The sequence below is a fragment of the Schistocerca piceifrons genome, chromosome 5, assembly GCF_021461385.2.
Source record: "Schistocerca piceifrons isolate TAMUIC-IGC-003096 chromosome 5, iqSchPice1.1, whole genome shotgun sequence".
In the NCBI taxonomy this organism is placed as follows: domain Eukaryota; kingdom Metazoa; phylum Arthropoda; class Insecta; order Orthoptera; family Acrididae; genus Schistocerca; species Schistocerca piceifrons.
In genome coordinates, this window is record NC_060142.1 from 38,802,814 (window position 1) to 38,808,316 (window position 5,503).

The following is a 5,503-nucleotide window of genomic DNA, read 5'->3' on the forward strand; positions in this document are numbered from 1 at the left end:
GTCTGGCTGCCAGTTAGCACTAGTTCATTTAGTTCACGTCTATAATTAGACGCAATCCAGGGTGCACGTGTAGTATACTACTACGGACGCGAACTAGCCTTACACCCCTCTACAACCCTTACGCTCGTGCATTTAGTGATTCTTGCACAGGGAGAGACAAATATTCTGATCAAATACAGGTGTGGTATATATTCTATCGGAAATGTCCGAAGGAATAGACACTGTACATGTATAGATATGCCTCGACGGGCGTACGACTAATTCAATGCGAATGCGTACAATCGTTGATCCCCTTGCGGGAATACAATGATGCTGCGAACAAAGAGATCACAACATCAGTGGTGAGTAGCACTTGGGAATTTGAGTCGGATGGGAAGCGTGTCTGGGTGGCCATAGGAGGTGGAGCACTAGACTTCACCCCTCGAGGTCTCGGATTAAGGGGGGGGGGGGTGTATTTTTCCTCGTTCCAGACGCTCTAGGACAGGCAAGGGTCCACTCTAGCTGCTGTCAAAATAAATACCAGCGATCTTCTCCGATGGTAATAGGCAGTCGCGAGGATAGGCTACCCACTCTCCCCCTTCTCGTAGTGCAACGGCAAACAGATAGCCGGCACTTAATAGACAGTCAGGCCGACACTCCTGCCACGGCCTTGCGCCATAGACCTAAGTTTCAACTTACACAAATAAATGGCTAAGTAAGTATTTAAGATTAGAAACAAAAGATTTTTAATTCATGGGGATCATCACCTCTTTTCAGTAAAACGGATTGCAAACGATCGCAAAACTTCGGGGCTGTACCTTCGCTCAACTTTGTACTCGTCCTCCCCCCCCCCCCCCCTTCTCTTTAACGATACACAAGTTTAATCAGTTGCACATTAATTACATTTGGAACAAAAATGTAAGGTAACAGTTCTAGAGAAGCGGAGCACTTGGGTTCGAGTTCCAGTCTGCTCACATATTTTCAAATGCAGCTGTTGAATTATTTCAGCGCCCAAAGTAGCTACGTCATATCAATTCCCATTTAATAACAAATATTTTAACGACATTTTGGCCTGTCGAGGCAAGGGTCCATCATGGATGGTTACAATGTCTGCGTTTATACAGTGTCCGTATTTTATGACAGGTGCACGCACGTTTAAAGGAACAGGCGCTGTTCTGAAAGCGGACTCGCATTTCGCGAATCCGTTCCGTCACGTCAGAAGGACACTATAATGTGAACATACAGACATTGTATAAACCCAGACACTATAACCATTTATGGCAGCCTCCTCCCGCAAACCATCGGCACCTACTCTAAGCCACTGTCTTCTCGCTGCCACCTCCACTGCCACTGGACTCTTTGTACATCACTCCGCTCTGCAAAATCTGTCGCCTCGCGCCGCTACACTGTCGCAGGACCCCCCCTCCCTTTTTAAAAGGACTCTGAGCACTATGCGACTTAACTTCTCAGGTCATCAGTCGCCTAGAACTTAGAACTACTTAAACCTAACTAACCTAAGGACATCACACACATCCATGCCCGAGGCAGGATTCGAACCTGCGACTGTAGCGGTCGCTCGGTTCCAGACTGTAGCGCCTAGAACCGCACGGCCACTCCGGCCGGCGCAGGAGTCTGTCAGCAGTGCTCGACTACAGGTGATAGACTCGGAAAAAGTGTCTCTTGATATCTGTGCTGCTGTTGCCTGTGCCGTGTGGACCACTCGGAGATTGTGCTCATTAGTATCATGTGCCACTGACTGTATTCTGTGACAGACGCCGAAATCCTGGAACTTCAAGTGTCTGTTCCTTCTACTTCGTTTATTTCCTTCTGGATTGTAATTGTTCCACTACATAGAGATCCAGCCATTTAAACTGTATTAATATTTGATGGCTAATAAATACTGCAGTGGTTAAAGAGTTAATTAGTTGCTGTAGTTTACAGAACTGCGTCCAAAATGTATGGTGCCTGCATGCAATACACTCATTTCTCAACAAGAATGATTTTTAAACAAGGAACCTAACATTGAACCTAACATACTACATAAATTTAATAAAACGATCCAGAAATCGATCGCCTTGATTTACATTTCATTCGTTCATAACATCTTCAGAACTTCTGGTATGAATCATAATTGATAGGAACAACTTTAATTTTTCGTAAATATTTGACAAAGACGAGGTGTCGGATACATTTAAAGGGGAGGCTGGACTGTTAATACAGTTCCATTGCACTGGATCTGACGATACAGATTGTTTTATTTGAAATGCGTAGTCCAACAAGAAGCACAATATCACATGAATGAACGCTATAATTCAAGACATTGTTAAATATGTTACCCTAATGAGCTAAGAGCCAACAGACTTGCTGCAGTGGTAACACCGGTTCACGTCAGATCACCGAAGTTAAGCGCTGTCGGGCTGGGTTAGCACTTGGATGGGTGCCCATCTGGTCTGCCGAGCGCTGTTGGCAAGCGGAGTACACTCAGCCCTTGTGAGGCAAACTGAGGAGCTACTTGACTGAGAAGTAGCGGCTCCGGTCTCGGAAACTGTCATGCGGCCGGGAGAGCGGTGTGCTGACCACATGCCCCTCCATATCCGCATCCGATGACGCCAGTGGGTTAGGGTGACACGGCGGCCGGTCGGTATCTTTGGGCTTTCATGGCCTGTGGGGTAGGAGGTAATGAGCTAAAAAATAGTTCTCACACAGTCATACAAGCTATAAATGCAATGTTACCTGAAGACTTAAGTCACGTAAAACGTCTAATTAAACGTTAAGTGTAATTGCAAGCTTGCGTTGTTTGTAGAAGTGAATGAAAATGCATACCATGCAACAGCTCGGTAGTGAATGAAGCAGAAGGGATGAGCGCAAATAATCGCAGTAACTTGACTGTGACGTATCGTCTTAACTGCGATCTGACGCAGTGTCAGACGAAGTGGCGTCACGGAAGGGAATACCTGCTGTTTAGGTGGTGACAACCGTGTGAGACTAGCTAACAGGAGTATATGTAGGAATATAGTTATACCACTGAAGTGATTAATTGTGTTGTGGATTAATATTTGAGTGATTCAGCTGCCCGTACCGCTGGATTTTATGCAACCTGCAGTGCCTTCAAATAGTGTGTGCAAGGTTCTCATATTCTGTCACTCACAACGTCCGAACTATTAGGCCTTCTTAAAAAATGAATAGGATCTTTTTGTGAGAAATTTAATGTAGTTAAATTCTGTACCGGGGTACGTTTTCGCTAGTGGTCGTAGTTTTCGAAATATTCAAGAAAAATGTATGAAAGTGACCTCCAAAGGCTTTTTTTTTGGATAACTTGAAAACCGTGGCCTCCAGCGAGAATATATCCACGTACAAAATTTAACTGCATTATTTTTTTTTACAAATAGGTCCTCTTTATTTTTTCTGTGGGACTAAAAGTTTTTGTCTAGTGAGCGAGAGAATTTGAAAATCTCGTGTATGGTTTTTGAAAGTGTTGTGGGTTGTATGAGCTGATAGCCAGGGCCAGTTGAATCACCCTGTATGTTACCAGAGTTTAAGACAAAGATTTTAAATTAATGAGATGTGTGTCTATCACAGTTAGATTATACCATTGCTATATCTTATAGTTGTCGCTTTTCTTCCATGTGTGGATTTTACGATGTGTGATGGAGAGAAACTACCAAATGCATGACAATCTTCTGTGACTGAAGCTTATGCTGCCAATGTGGAAACAACATGCACGGTCAATGGAAAGTGACATCGTGATTTTTTAAGGATAGTTATTGGGTAATAAGGAGCTTACCACTCTGGAAATGAATAGAAAAGTGGCAGAACTGCTGTGCGTCAAACTGAATAGGCACAAAGTGTAACAAACAGAAACCAGGCTTGCGTGCCTACATACAAAATGTATTTATTTTATAATAAGACATAAAGAAGCACCTAACCGGCGTGGCAAGTTAGAAACTAACTTGAAAATTGGAAGATTAAAGCATAAACTACATTTTGGTGTTTATTAAAAAGCTTTATTGTATTTTCTATACAGAGTTACTTAGTTAAATAGGGAGAAACTTAAGGAAACGTTTCCTGAGCGGATAAGGAGCAAGAAAGGTGATATCGACATGCGACCATAAGAGCTTTCCAAGGAAGATACACCAACTTGAAGGTGGGGATGAAACATTTTTGACAATGCAGCTTGCAATGATTGACAACACATATGGAAACACACCAGGCAAGTGGGAATATTCTACGTGTAGGCCTGCTGGTGTTGTAGCTCAGCACCTAGCAGGGCATGCGTGGTGCCTATGCTGCAGGGTCGCTACAGAGGCGAGTGGGTAAAGATACAACTGGTAAGTTTCATGCCACCGGAGTTTATTAAATCGGGTGCGAATGTGGACTGGTGTATGTAGGTGAGACTGGGCGTCCAATAAGCACAAGGTTAACTGAACACGAGAGATATATCTTTCTCAGACAATGCAACAAATCAGAGGTGGCAGAGCACCAAGAACAGTGCAGGATGAAGATCGAATTTCGAGAGGCCCGTTTACTGGCGAAACAGCCGTTTAGTTTGAGGAGGAAGATTAGGCTACAGAAACAGCCAAGCGACCCGACAACATGAATAGAGAAGACGGGTACCGACTTCCAACTCCTTCCAATAATATCACCGTGTGATATTATTGGATTTCAGACATTTTACATATGAGAAAAGGACAGCCATCGAGCTGTAGTTTGTAATGATACTAAGCATGACAACGCGAGAGTAAAGAAACGAAATCTGTTTATAACGTGCGCCTATACCAAGACGCGCGGCCAGCGTTTAAAAGGTACTTTTAAACACTATGACTCGCTGGGCGCAGATATTTAAAATCATTGCCGCAGCGCTTGATAGCAAGAAGCTGTGAAACAGAAGAAAGAACAATCTATCATTTGTTAGGAAAATTCTAGAGTCTTTATAGTTAGTTGTACTTCTGGTCGCCGGTATGTTAACATGTACTTCATTACCTTTGATGTTTGGTCGCCGACTTGTTAAGACGTGTTGTGTAGCACCGCTACAAGTTATATTTCATTTAGTGTGAAAAACCACGTTATCACCAAGAGAAAAAACGCTTTTGTAAACCTTGTGACGATAAAAAATACTTACGCGCACGCCAGGACATTTAATTTTTACAAAATATCACACATACAAAAGCAGCGATTGTTGGACTGCTCAATGTATGAGAAAAACATAAAAATGTAAGTTTTGTATTCACTGTAAATTTGTTAATGTTTATAGTTTAACGCCTCTGTTCTTTGAGAATATATTGATGCTTCACTGTACAGAAAATCTATGCTTATTCTTTTCTTTAAATTAACCACAAATAATGTTTATGTTTAAATGAACTTTGTTACAGGTTCGCTCTTTATCGCGGTGTCTCGATTGTATTTGGGAGATCATTAATGTGTTCAATTTCCGATCTGACAACTTTTTTTAAAAATTTCACTGTTTTGCATTCATTTCCAATTTTTTTTATTATTCAAATAGGTCTCTTAGTTAATTTCATTGAAG

General features: G+C 42.3%; 1 pseudogene; it reads left to right on the forward strand.

Moving 5' to 3' along the window:
• The first annotated feature begins 2,330 nt into the window (after positions 1-2,330).
• LOC124799820 lies at positions 2,331-2,448 on the forward strand (annotated as a pseudogene).
• Positions 2,449-5,503: the final 3,055 nt, after the last annotated feature.